Source organism: Pinus tabuliformis, chromosome 9 (genome assembly GCF_031772625.1).
Source record: "Pinus tabuliformis cultivar Carrire ecotype Pingquan chromosome 9, CPIR1, whole genome shotgun sequence".
NCBI lineage: Eukaryota > Viridiplantae > Streptophyta > Pinopsida > Pinales > Pinaceae > Pinus > Pinus tabuliformis.
The window spans coordinates 1,710,113,229-1,710,126,077 of record NC_142307.1 but is presented as its reverse complement, the minus strand read 5'-3'; the positions used below and the strand labels follow the sequence as shown (position 1 = coordinate 1,710,126,077).

Genomic DNA, 12,849 nt, shown 5'->3' with positions numbered 1-12,849 from the left:
GACAGTTTTGTGTTTTTCGAAGAGTCAGTTCACGTCAGGTGGCATGTTTTTGTACATCCGTAGAGTGTAAAACCTTCTTGTCGATTTTTATTATCATTACTCTCTCCTCATGTGTGAACTGCAGGAATGAAAAACAGAAACAACATGAAGCAATGTGCAGGAAGCGATAAAGGAAAAGGGTAAAGCTCCAATGCTCAGAAACAGAGAAGAGATGCCCTCATAAACGGATATCGCATGCAACAGAGCCGCAAATTCACAGAGCGCTGCTGAGCTATCCATTACAGAGCTTTCAGTCACAGCCATGGTTGAATGAGTAGTTGAACAATGCTGCTATCAATAGGTGATTTAAATGCTCAAGGTCAGAAGCTCACAAAAACAGTTTGTTTACAAAATTTTGAAGCTTATACCCGGTGAAGGAAAAGGCGCTAAAGGAAAAAAGCGCACCAGAAAGGCCCGGATCAAAGAACGGAGGCAGTTTCCGATGCGCGATTAGCGCCTAGCGCTAATCGTGCATCGCTAAGAAAATTTCTCAAAAATCAAAGTCCCTAACTGCTCAGTCACTCGTAAGCCCGGAAAACGCAAGAAAGCAAAGGCAGAAGCAATTCGAGGATTAACCAAGTGGAACTTGGATTATTACTGGGCATACACAGTAAATCCACATAGCCAGAGGATGATTCTCAAGTATATCATCAATTTTGCTGAAAAGATGGTGCCAGCTCTTACCATTTTTGTTTGCTTAGCTCAACCAAAAGCGGAAGACAGTCAGCCGACTCTACCCAGGCAAATATTGAACGCTCGCAACATTAAGGAGCAAATGCAGAAGTAGTTAGATATTAGATTTAATTTTTAGAAATAGTTTTGCTTAGAAAAAGGGCGGTCATTTAAACCGTATCCTGAATCTGTGTAATTAAGTTATTTAGTTAGTAGTATTTAAACCCTTCTCATGCATTTAGAGAAGGGTCCAGAAATTTATGAAGAACTTGTCCTCAGAAAATGCCCTGTTGCACCCTCAGAGAAGGTTTTGGTGAATGAATGGATCAAGATTTGTTGATTTTTGCATTTGATATCTGCTACTGATGTTGCACTTTTGTACTCTTAATAGATGTTAAAGCAAGGAGAGATAAATCATTATTGCTTGAAGCTTATGAGTAGGACCAGTCATAAATGGTACTTTTATCTCTTGACCATTTCTGCTTATATGTTAAAGTGATATACAATTTTTAGTTGTTTATATGTTATTGCATGAATGCTTGAGTTATCATTTGGCACTTTTGTACGATGGTAGCTATTTATTTATGTTTAATGTATGAATAGCTCATTATGCGATATGTTGTTCACAACTGTTTCGCCTAACTTTTTATGCGAAGTGGTTCATCTTAATTGATTTCCTTTCTTATAATTGCTGAATGATCTTTATTACCAGTTGTTATTTGAAATCTCTTTAGATCGCATAATAGAAGAATTACATCCCGGGTTAGCATAGATTTAGATGTGTTGTTTATTAGATTACAATAGAATAGAATTAGATTAAAGTTTGAATTAGAATAGCTTAGATAGGAACTGTTAGATCAACAACATCCAATTCTACACACACACACCCATAGATTGGGAAACTGGTCCCATTATCCCCAGTCGGACCCGCTATACCAAACGGATAAGGAGCTGCCAACCAAGGTCCAGACCGGGCGGGTATCCCCCTTGTTGTCGACCGGATTTTTGGGGCTTCAACACTATGTTACAATTTATTACCATTTGAGGCAGAGATTTTTCATTTTCAAATTTACCATTACAAGGATACACAGAACCCTCTTTCGCAAGCTACAGGAAATAGCTCTCCCCACATCATTACTACGACTGCACTTTCAGCCAGCATCTGACAATAACAAAGGAGATGGTCAGGTGAATGTATTCGTTGTCACAAGTGCTTCTTGTTCTTGTTGTTCTTCATCGTCATGTCGTGCTCGGTATTCACTGATTTGGCGTTGCTGCATCTTTGCTTGATGTACAAGTTGAGGAACAGCCAGAGAAGCGTAACGTTGGAAAGGGCATCGAAAAATAACGTGCCAATTCCGTTGCAACCTTCCTTGCCTGTGAAGTGTCGCGCAAGAAGAGCAACGTAGGTGAGCAACGTGAATGCCAAGTGCACCATCTAGCAATTGGCGGGCAGAAAAGATGACCAGCAACTCCAATCGATGTTGCAGCAGAGGAAATACGAACAAACCACGACATAGAGAAGCGTGGTGGCGAGGATGGTCACGATCTGCAGCGACTGCAAGAACTCCAGCCACGCATAGCACACGAAAACAACCGCGATGCGATGGAAAACGTGGAGGAAGGTGAGGGGCTTCTTGCGGAGGACCATATGACCGTGTCGAAGAGTTGGTGGTACTTTGTGAGGTAGAAGCTATATGATCAGAAGAACACTCTGCTAGAGGGGCGCGCACACAGGGGAAAACACATCACCCATTCCGCCGCGTTTTTAAATTTCCTACTCCAAATCCATCTCGTCTCTCTGAGCTCCACCGCCATGGATTCCCAACAGCACAAGAATATGGCGACCGAAACCAGGACCACGCAGAGGTTATGAATGGCGAGGATAGGACCCAGAGGCAACGACCTTTTCCTTGGTATGAGCAGAATCTTGAGAAGCAGAATTAGCAACAGGTAGGAGGCAATGGCTAGAAGGGGGAAGTGCCATGTAGAACCCCAAGTGTGATGGTCCCATCTAAAATGCGTGACCATGGGTTGCTCTGCTAACAAGAATCTCACTCCACCCCTTATATCCCCACTCCATCTCCAGGTCTGGTTACTCATTTGTAAACAAAAATGAAACCCTCGCAACCAGAAAAAACAAACTACGAGATGGCTCCCGACAAATCGTGATCCTGATGAAATGGAAATACGAAGAGTGGCCAGAGAATAAAATTTCCCAACTGTCATGCCCCCAGGCCTACGGTAGTCTTTCAACCGTTCTAGGCGAGGCGCGGCACCACCGAACACTTTCTTTTCACCAATACTTATGTTCGTGGACTACGCCTAACCACTTATTCCTACTTAGTTTGTGTTTCGAAACCAAGTATTATTAATTTTTCCTTTATACCAATGAACACCCATACACATTCATTAACATCAGCAATTATACATGAAGAACATAATTGCACAGTATAAAAGGAGGGGCAACTCCCTGAACAATGAGTCTGCCCGAATAATATATATTATACAATCTTCAATCTTACAAGCTTTACAAGTATACTTGGGAAACACCAAGTTTCATACTTAGCCAAATTTACAATCTTCGGAAAACTCGATTTCCCAGCTCGTCGGCACCTCTGCACAGTCGCCGCACAACTCACCAACCCTTCGTTCACCTTGTGGCACGATTGTGTTGTTTGCCCAACTTGGGCGCACCTCCAAGTCGCCACACATGGGCACCTTTGCCCGAGACACACCTCCGTTCACAATCTCAACACTTCACCAAAAGTCACACCGTGCACACTTGCATGACGGGCGGGCGCTCACCTGAGCCACCCAAGAACCCGTGCCAAGTCGTCGCACAAACCGGGCACTCCTACACATCACCCGGGTGCCACACACATCGTGCACGCCTTTCTCCAACCGGCGGGCAACCTTGCTCGCGCCCCTCACCCAAAACCAAGACAAGCGGTTCACCTTCGTGCGGCCTTGCCCAAGAATGGGCACATCACCCAAATCTGTGCCTTTCTCCTTAGCTGCATCCACACTCTTGTTCTGCGCCTTCTTCACATGTTTGAGCGATGAGCGATGGATGATGGTTCAAATGACTCCAACGCATCACTTGTTTATACGGGTGGCAGGGCGAGTTAGCCTACCCGGCCGACTCGTCCTCCACGCCTTACACACCCACACTTCATCACACTTTACCCTATCGGCTTTGTGTCCAAGTATGGTCGGCCCGTGGGTGTATCATTACGCTCCCATGCCTATATAACAGCGCACCCAACTCTTATGCCTTCGCATTATATCATAATGCCTTCGCACACCAATTCGAGCTCGCACCTCATGCTGTTCGTTCAACTTCCAACCGCACGCCCTCTGTTCAGTCGCGGTCGCACTTCGGGCGGAGCTGCAGGTCCTTACATCCTCCTCCACCTGAAGTCGTTGTTGTTCTCGACAACCTGCCATCCTAGTAGCCATCCACCAAGATCAACATCAATATCTGTCTCATCCTTGGTGCATGATGTCAACTCCTCCACATACTGCAAACATCCCTGCAACATATGTAGAACTTCCATCTCCATCATGTGTTGTCCTCATCCTATGAACTACCCTCCTTGTCTGCCTGATGTCAACATCTCTCTGGTACACTGCTATCCCCCATGACTTGAACTAGTCGGGTGATCAATCCAACTGTCACGCTCAAATCATAAGAATGTCCATCCTTATGCCTTCTCCAGTCTATCTCGGATTCTGCCACATTCTGGACTCACCAAGAATCTCACCCATGCTCAGGTTCATGGAAACTCCTTCCCATCTGCAACATGTCATGATGCTTGATGCCAAGCCATCCCTGCACCATCTGTCAGACCTGCTCAACCTATTTTAAGGACTCATTGCCATGAGCATCTAACAATGAGCCCCATCTTCTTGTCATCTAAGAAGATGTGGAGGGAGTAGAGCCTGAAGGCTCACCCTCACTAATCATTTCAATCCATCTGTCAGGATCTTCTATCTCCATCCTCTGTAGATAAGTGACCCGATCCCCCCCACAGACATTCGGCCTCACATATGCCTCATCATCATCATCATCCTCAACCACTTCTAGCCTTCTGGATAAATCCAAGATACTATCTGAAAGTGTCTTGATGACCAATGACTGCTCGGTAAGCTTTGTCTCAACCGTAGACAACCACTTACTCATGTCTCCCATTCGTTTCTCATCCTCCATCTGCATCACTGCCAACTTACAATCAGGTCTTGTCACTCCAATGGTTGGAACACCAATGGGTACATCTTCCCTTCCATCATAAATGTGCAGCTTCTTCAAATATGGAACAATCATAGCATCGAATTATTTCATGAATTCCATTCCCAGCACAGCTTCGTAGCCATCAATCCGCACTATAGTGAAGTCGACCTTCCCTGTCCACTCACCTAGTGTTGTGTCCACCTTCTCAGCTACACCAAGAATACCATCAGGAGGAGAATTGACTGTCTTCATCTAAGCCTTCACCGGGACAAATTTCAGCCCAATTCTTCTTGCAGTATCTTCGCCCATGAAGTTGTGAGTTGCCCCACTATCCACCATAGTGATTACATCAACACTTCCAACCTTCATCCGAACATACTCCAAACTGTTCCTCTCAGGATCCCTCCGAGAGACCACCTCTGTAACAGCAGCAACACCAAGTATCTGCATCATCCCCACAAAAGCTTCTTCATTCTTCGCATTAGATTGTGCAATCGCAGCCACTTTTGGTCTAGAAGGACAGTTCTTCGTCGTATGTGGTCCAGCACATATCCAACACTTCAAGGCTTTCTTCGTCTTCGAATTATCATCCGATTTCGAAGCATCATCCTTCTTCTTCTCTTTCGGCTTATCGGGCTTCTTCTTCTTATCATCAGAAGTCTCATCATAATGCTCCACCAACCTGTCGACAACACAAAAGCTTCCTCAAGTGTTCTAATCCTCTACCTCTTCACTTCATTGCGTGCCCAAGGCTTCAACCCAATAATGAAATTGAACACCTTGTCCCTCTCCTCCATGTCAGAAAGTTCCAGAATCGCACTTGCAAACTCCCACTGATATGTCTGAAGGTTCCCTGTCTGCTTTATGAACTTAATTTTCATCCTTGCTTCCCATGTTTCATCCTGAGGACTGAAATGGGTCTGCAATGCTTTCTTCATCTCATCCCATGAAGTAATGTCACCAGCACTGCCATTGGCAATATGATCCATCCTCCTTCGCCACCACATCTTAGCATCCTTTGTCAAGAACTGAGCAGCTACTTTGACCTTCGTCTCATCATCAGATAGACCCAATCGTTCCAAGTATTGCTCCATGTCCCATAGAAATTTGCCAAGTGTCTTTGCACTCCTTGTACCATCGTAAGATTCTAGTTCTTTGACTTTCACATGAGGCACTCCTCCACCTGAGTTATGCCTCACAGCCTTCTTCAACACTACGATCATCTCTGGCTTCGTCAAGAGATTTTCGCAAGCCCATGATCTCTGCAAGACCTTGGTCTCTTGCCTCTTCAACCTCCTTGACCCTTACTTCAAGTTGTGTACACATAAGATCAGTGTACTCGTGTTGAGTCCGAAGTTCATCGAGCTCTTCCTTCATCTTCGAATTGGCCTCTTGATCCTTGTCGACCAAGTCCATCTTCTTAGTCCAAAAATCTTCCAATTCCTCCATCTTCTCCAACACCTTTTCAATGAATTCCATAGTAGCATCCTTCGCACCGTGACTAGACCCAGCCTGACATTCAGCTACCATTGCTAACATCGTCCTTCTTCTTTGCGATCTAGTTTCGACCATCCAACACCTTCACCAAGATGCCTGCAACCTAAACCAACTCTTGTTCCACTTGTATGTGAAACAACTTCCTCCACCTGCAAGTACCTGCTTCATTGTCACCAACTGTCAAGTGTATGTACACCTGCTTCACCCAGCTTCCTGCAAGACTCCTCCAAGTCTTCAGAGTAGCTCTAATACCACCTATCACGCCCCCAAGCCTACGGTAGTCTTTCAACCGTGCTAGGCAAGGTGCGGCACCACCGAACACTTTCTTTTCACCAATACTTATGTTTGTGGACTATGCCTAACCACTTATTCCTACTTAGTTTGTGTTTCGCAACCAAGTAATATTAATGTTTCCTTTATACCAATGAACACCCATACACATTCATTAACATCAGCAATTATACATGAAGAACATAATTGCACAGTATAAAGGGAGGGGCAACTCCCTGAACAATGAGTCTACCCGAAAAATATATATTATACAATCTTCAATGTTACAAGCTTTACAAGTATACTTGGGAAACACCAAGTTTCATACTTAGCCAAATTTACAATCTTCAGCAAACTCGATTGCCCAACGCGTCGGTGCCTCTGCACGGTCACCGCACGACTCACCAACCCTTCATTCACCTTGTCGCACGATTGTGTTGTTTACCCAACTTGGGCGCGCCTCCAAGTCGTCACACACGGGCACCTTTGCCCGAGACACACCTCCATTCACAATCTCAACACTTCACCAAAAGTCACACCGTGCACACTTGCACGACGGGCGGGCACTCACCCAAGCCACCCAAGAACCCGTGCCAAGTCGTCACACAAAGGAGTTAAATTCATGTTTGGATGGTTTTGTCAAAATTGTGTGCACTATCATATTATAAATCTGCAAAATCATGCCCATGAATTGTACATGCTGCTGCACGGATCCGAACTTGAGATCTGGATATGAGATCTGGTGTAGATGAGTTTCAAGTGGCTATTGATATATGTCAAAAGTGTTATAGTTGGAGGGAGACCACAATTTTTCGCTTCTGCCGAGAAGAGATCTTTGCGTTAGATGTTTTTGTTGCAATCTTGTTCCGATCTCAAATTTTGGAGTTTTCATTTTAAACATATTGAGTCTGATCAACCCAATATGTGAGTGTAATTTTGTTGGAATTGACCACTCTAACAAATGTTGCTTTGTGAAGACGAGAAAACTCCAAGATAAAGATTGAACGAGATGAATAACTTTTGACCTGTGCTAAGGAGGGACATGGTCACTTGTCTATCCCTGAATGGCAGCTGATAGTTTGATGATTATTGACTTTGTCGTTGTGAAATGTATTTGTCAAGTATTTTTCTATTTTTTTCAATTCTGGTTATAAAAAGGGTTGGTGGTTCTTAAACTGGAAGTCTCAATGTCCAAAACATCAATTCTTGTGTGTTAGTAAGGTCAAGTTGTTTGATCAACTTTTGAACACATTCAATATCCAGACCTCCATCCTAGCAACTCACGTATAGCCGAAAGCAAAATATCTGACAAACGGTTGTTGGTACATAGGATGGTTCATTAATTGATGGCTCGTATCGCAGAAGCCTTGATGAGCCAAGTTGTCAATATTGTTGATCTTGCAAAGTTCATCAATGATGGTCAAAGGCGGTTACGTTTTAAATGGAGATCAAGTGACAACTCAAAGATGTGGTGGTGAAAGAGCGGTGTTTGTGAGATTCCATAGTGGACGTGATTATTGATGAAGACCATTTAGACAAATTATCTTTGTTGTTGTAATGTGTGCTTTTCATGTAAGCATTAAGGGAGGGTGTTGGTAGTAATGCTTCCATATCATGTGTAGTTGTCATTAGGAGTTACGAGGAGTCTGTTAGCGCTTGAGATTTCACCCTAGGCTGAGGAAGGTAAATCTTCAAGGCAACATCAAACCATTTCACCTCGTAGCTAGCCCTACGGGGTATGAGAAGGCTCTCTCTGGTCAAACTCGGTAGATCTTTCAATAGGATGAGCTGACCCAATTAGGAACACTGATATTAGGCTAGTAAACTGATAAGGAAGTTTGATTTGGGGTTTTTAATTAAATGACGGGGCTTTTCTGGGCTGCATGGGCAAAATCACAGCTTGAACAGAGAAATATAATGACTACACAGATTATCAACTGAGGCAAGGTAGGCAAGCAATTTAACACCAAATCTAGATTTTAAATGAGATGGCAAGACTGGTGAGGAGCTGACAAGGGCATAGAACTGAATCCTTGTCAAACAGAAGAAAACATTGAATTGAACAAACTTATAGGAGGAGCATATAATACTATGAATTCCTACCTAAACACTTCATTTGTTCAGCTAGAAATGATCATGAAATGAAATGAAACATAACGGTTTACATATGTAACAGAGGAAAAACTAATGTTAAATTGTCATACCACATGAATCTCAGCAAACAGAGCTGTGAAATTCCATTAAATTCTCTGCCAAAAACTGTACAATGAAAGCTCTGTTCCAGCACTCAGCACTCAGAAAATCTCCCCCCTCTCTACTACTCTCTTTCAAAACGAATTTTTAATACAATAAAAAAAAAATGCTGCCCAAAACAGGGGCGCTGTTTTAACTAACATTACAAAATGTAGGAAAGGGCGTTTCCTAAACATAGAACAGCGTTCTGTAAATCTTATGATAATTAGCCAGTTAAGAGATAAATCTGGAGCAAAAATCCCATGAAATCAGGATTAAGGATCGAAATAGACAAATTCGTTTCTCTTGAAATCCTATGGCTAATAAACCGGAGCGCTGATCCCATTGAATAAAGTCTGGAAATAGGCATCGAATCATATTCTGATGTTCTGGCACCGTTTGAATAGCGGTCACAAAGCGTTCATTGCCTGTTGATTCCTTCTCTAATGATTTTCTTTTAATACATTAAATAAGTCTCTGTTGTAAAAGAAAACAAATCAACCCAAAAACCCCTGCGTTGTCTCACCTGAATTACATAAATAGAACATGTAATAACTTTCCCCTCAAAAATCTCTAACCAAAAAAAACCTAACAATTGGAGCGCAGACTCTTATGCATCTGGTAACAGGTGTCTTCAGGTGACTTTGAAGTGAAGAGCAGTTGTCAAAGACGTGAGCCAAATTTTCCCACGTTGCTCTAGCAGCTTAAGAGCCCGGATTAAAACTATGCGATCAATGCCAGCAAGCTCTGTTTCAGCAAAAAATGCCTCCAATACGAATGCAACCACCAGGTTTACAAGAAGCAACACCGTTATTACATAAAAAACTGATGAAGTACAGCAGTGCCCATGACGTTCCAATAATTTGCACATATCGATGCACCCTTTGTCGATACCACTGGGACTTCAATCCAATTCATTGAAATGATTACATGCTTTGTTACAATCTAGTGCAACAGAGGAAAGTTCATTTTTCCCAGCATAAGCATCATCTGCCAGTTTAGGCCCAAAACGGGATAGACAGGTTCTTTGGAAAATTCGATCCTTCGTGCCCAGCAACTTTCATTGAATCTGACTCTGAAGAGCCTAGCATAACCTTCATTCTGGCTGAGAAAAACCCTGCATGAAAACTGGTTACAGAATCTAACGCTAATCGAAGCTTCACAACCGCATCTTCATCTTCCCTCAGAGATGACATAACCTGGTAGGTATTCCGCCTCCTCAAGGATCTAAGAGCATAAATAACCTAATCATTAATAAAGCTATACAAGAACATAAGCATATTGCTTTCGGAAAGCCACAGAATTTCTCAAAATCTCTCCATTTTCTGCTTCCCTAAAATATTGAAACAAACAAGGCCTGAAGACACACAAAATGTTGGATCCAAGACTTTCCAACTGGTACAAGTACAAATATGCTCTCCGCCCAGAGGGGTTCGGCCTCTGAAAACAAGAGAACCAAATGCCTAACATTCACATGAAAAAACAGAATTTTATGAGAAGAGCCAAGCATATCTGCACAATAAATGAGCTTACAACTGGTATCGTCCATTTGTCAGATGTAGCCATTATATGAGACTGCAAATTGAGAGCTACAAAGAAAGCCGATGGTAAATCCGCAAGTGAAATGATGATCCACCTTGAAATCTCTTTTGGTGTTATTAAGAGGAACGAAGCTGGAACGAAGATGAACAGAGAATAGCCATACAAACACCATATTTCCACTAAGCTCAAAGATATGCCCAAGTACTGAAGTAGGAAGTAACATCCAAGCGGTACCAAACATATATACGCATAGAATATGGCTGCAGCCCAGTTCACATAGTTGATATCATAAACCCACGCAATAACAGTGCTACTTGGTTCAAAAGATAAATAGGCCGCAAAATTTCCAAGAACTGTTGCCAAAAAGACGAGAGTTGTGGAAATCCAGACAGGTCCATACATATCAGGATTATCGGCAATCGTTTTAATGAAGTCTCCTTTGTGTGGATACAGTGAACCAATAATTCTTTCAACCACAACGTATGTGTCCACATTGAAGTAAGGCCTGTATGTTGCAATGCTAAAAACACCCCCATCTTTGGAAGCAGTCACATACATGCTACCATTCGATGAATACCGAACCTGATTTATAGCCCCACCGGCATCTCTCTCCTGCGAGGTTGATGACAAGTAGCACTGAAAAGTATGGACATCGTATAAATGTGCAATATGATGGTCAGTCCCTGCTAAAATGAAGTCTCCAGAAGGGTGGAAAGCAACAGATCGAACATTGTGTGTATCCTGGATAACTCGATGAGCTCTCCTTGTCCCTGTCCTTGCAATATCAAAAAACTTTATGGTATGATCCTTAGTACTAGATATTAATACAGCAGACCGTGGATGGAAATCCAAATCATTGATAGGATGCATGTGATCATACAATGTTCGGATAACGGGCCGGAGAGGTCCATCCCTTCCACTTGCATCTGGCATCGGCATTTACCTAACCTTTGCAACCTCAAACAGCTTAATTGATGTATCAGTACTCCCTGTTGCCATGAAACATTGATCTGGACTAAATCTTGCACATCTAGCAACATTCAGATAATTCCAATTTGAAGAAAGGCCAGCAGTATAGTTATTGAGTTAAAAATTTCCATGAGAACAAGTGAGCCACCTTATACTCTGAAACATGTCTAGTGTCGTGCTTTGGAAAGCTCTTGGATGTGCCCTTAGATGGTATTTTCTTGGTGGAGGACGAGTAGGATTTATTCATAGTCACTTCAAATATCCAAATAAACTGAAGATGCCCTCTTTGTTTGAGACTAATGATATTTTGAATTGTGCTTATGCAGGGATAGGAGTTTGAAATCACTGCCTTTTGAAGAGCTGGAGCATAAATTACACAAATTTAAACAACACATTAATGATTTCTTCTTCAAAACAGGGTTTTGAAGAAGAATCAATCTCTGACATGAGACGGAGTCTAACAGAGTCGATCTAGAATTTGTTGTTCCCTATGTCTGAGTTGTATTTGTGGCATTTCCGAGTCATAGATCCACTTTCTTAGGATCTAGATTCATCGAAGTCTTTGATCTATATCCTACATATATGTAATTTTTGTGATAAATAAAAATATGAGAGTGATTTGTGTTGTGTGTATTTTTTCTCCCTCTTTCTATTTCTCATATTGGGTGGAGGATGTTTTGGAGCTTGACAAACCTATTTCTCTGGACGAATTAACAATTGTTATTCAATCTTCCGCAAAAGATAGATGTCCTAAACTAGACAGGTGGGTGATCGAGATCTTCACACATTTCTTGGATATTATGGGAATGGATCTACTTCATTTGGCGGAGAAATCTTGTCGCCTTAGAAAGGTCACTAGTAATATAAATGCTACTTTCATTCCTCCCATACCAAAGTCTTCTTATCACACAGCTTTCAAGGATTACATACCTATTTCCCTATGTCACATATAAAGTGCTCTCTATAATTATTGCAAATTGCTTAAAAGGGAAGTTATCTAAATTCATATATGTGGAACAAATTGGTTTTTTAACGAAAAGAAGATTCAAGACCTTGTTACAATTGCACAAGAACACATTCATGCGATTAAATCCCAAAAAAAGGAGGTTATTTTTCTCAAGCTAGATTTGCATAGGGCTCACAATAGTATTGATTGGATGTTCCTTAGGTTAATCCTACATAAAATCATATTATCAAATCAAATTAACTATTGACATCGTGGACTGGATTATGTCATGTGTTTTGACGGTATGTTATGTTGTTTTGATTAATGGAGTTTTGTCTCATTTATTCTGGGCTCATAGGGGGCTAAGGCAGGGTTGTGTCCTTTCTCCTCTCCTATTTCTTCTTGTCATTGATGGCCTAAGTAGAAAAATTACCAGGGCAAAGATTGA

At 42.2% G+C, this 12,849-nt stretch overlaps 2 pseudogenes; both read right to left on the bottom strand.

The window, feature by feature from the left end:
• Nucleotides 1-1,791: 1,791 nt before the first annotated feature.
• LOC149155530 (fatty acid elongase 3-like pseudogene) lies at nucleotides 1,792-2,814 on the bottom strand (annotated as a pseudogene).
• Nucleotides 2,815-10,414: 7,600 nt separating this feature from the next.
• LOC149155529 (uncharacterized) lies at nucleotides 10,415-11,702 on the bottom strand (annotated as a pseudogene).
• Nucleotides 11,703-12,849: the final 1,147 nt, after the last annotated feature.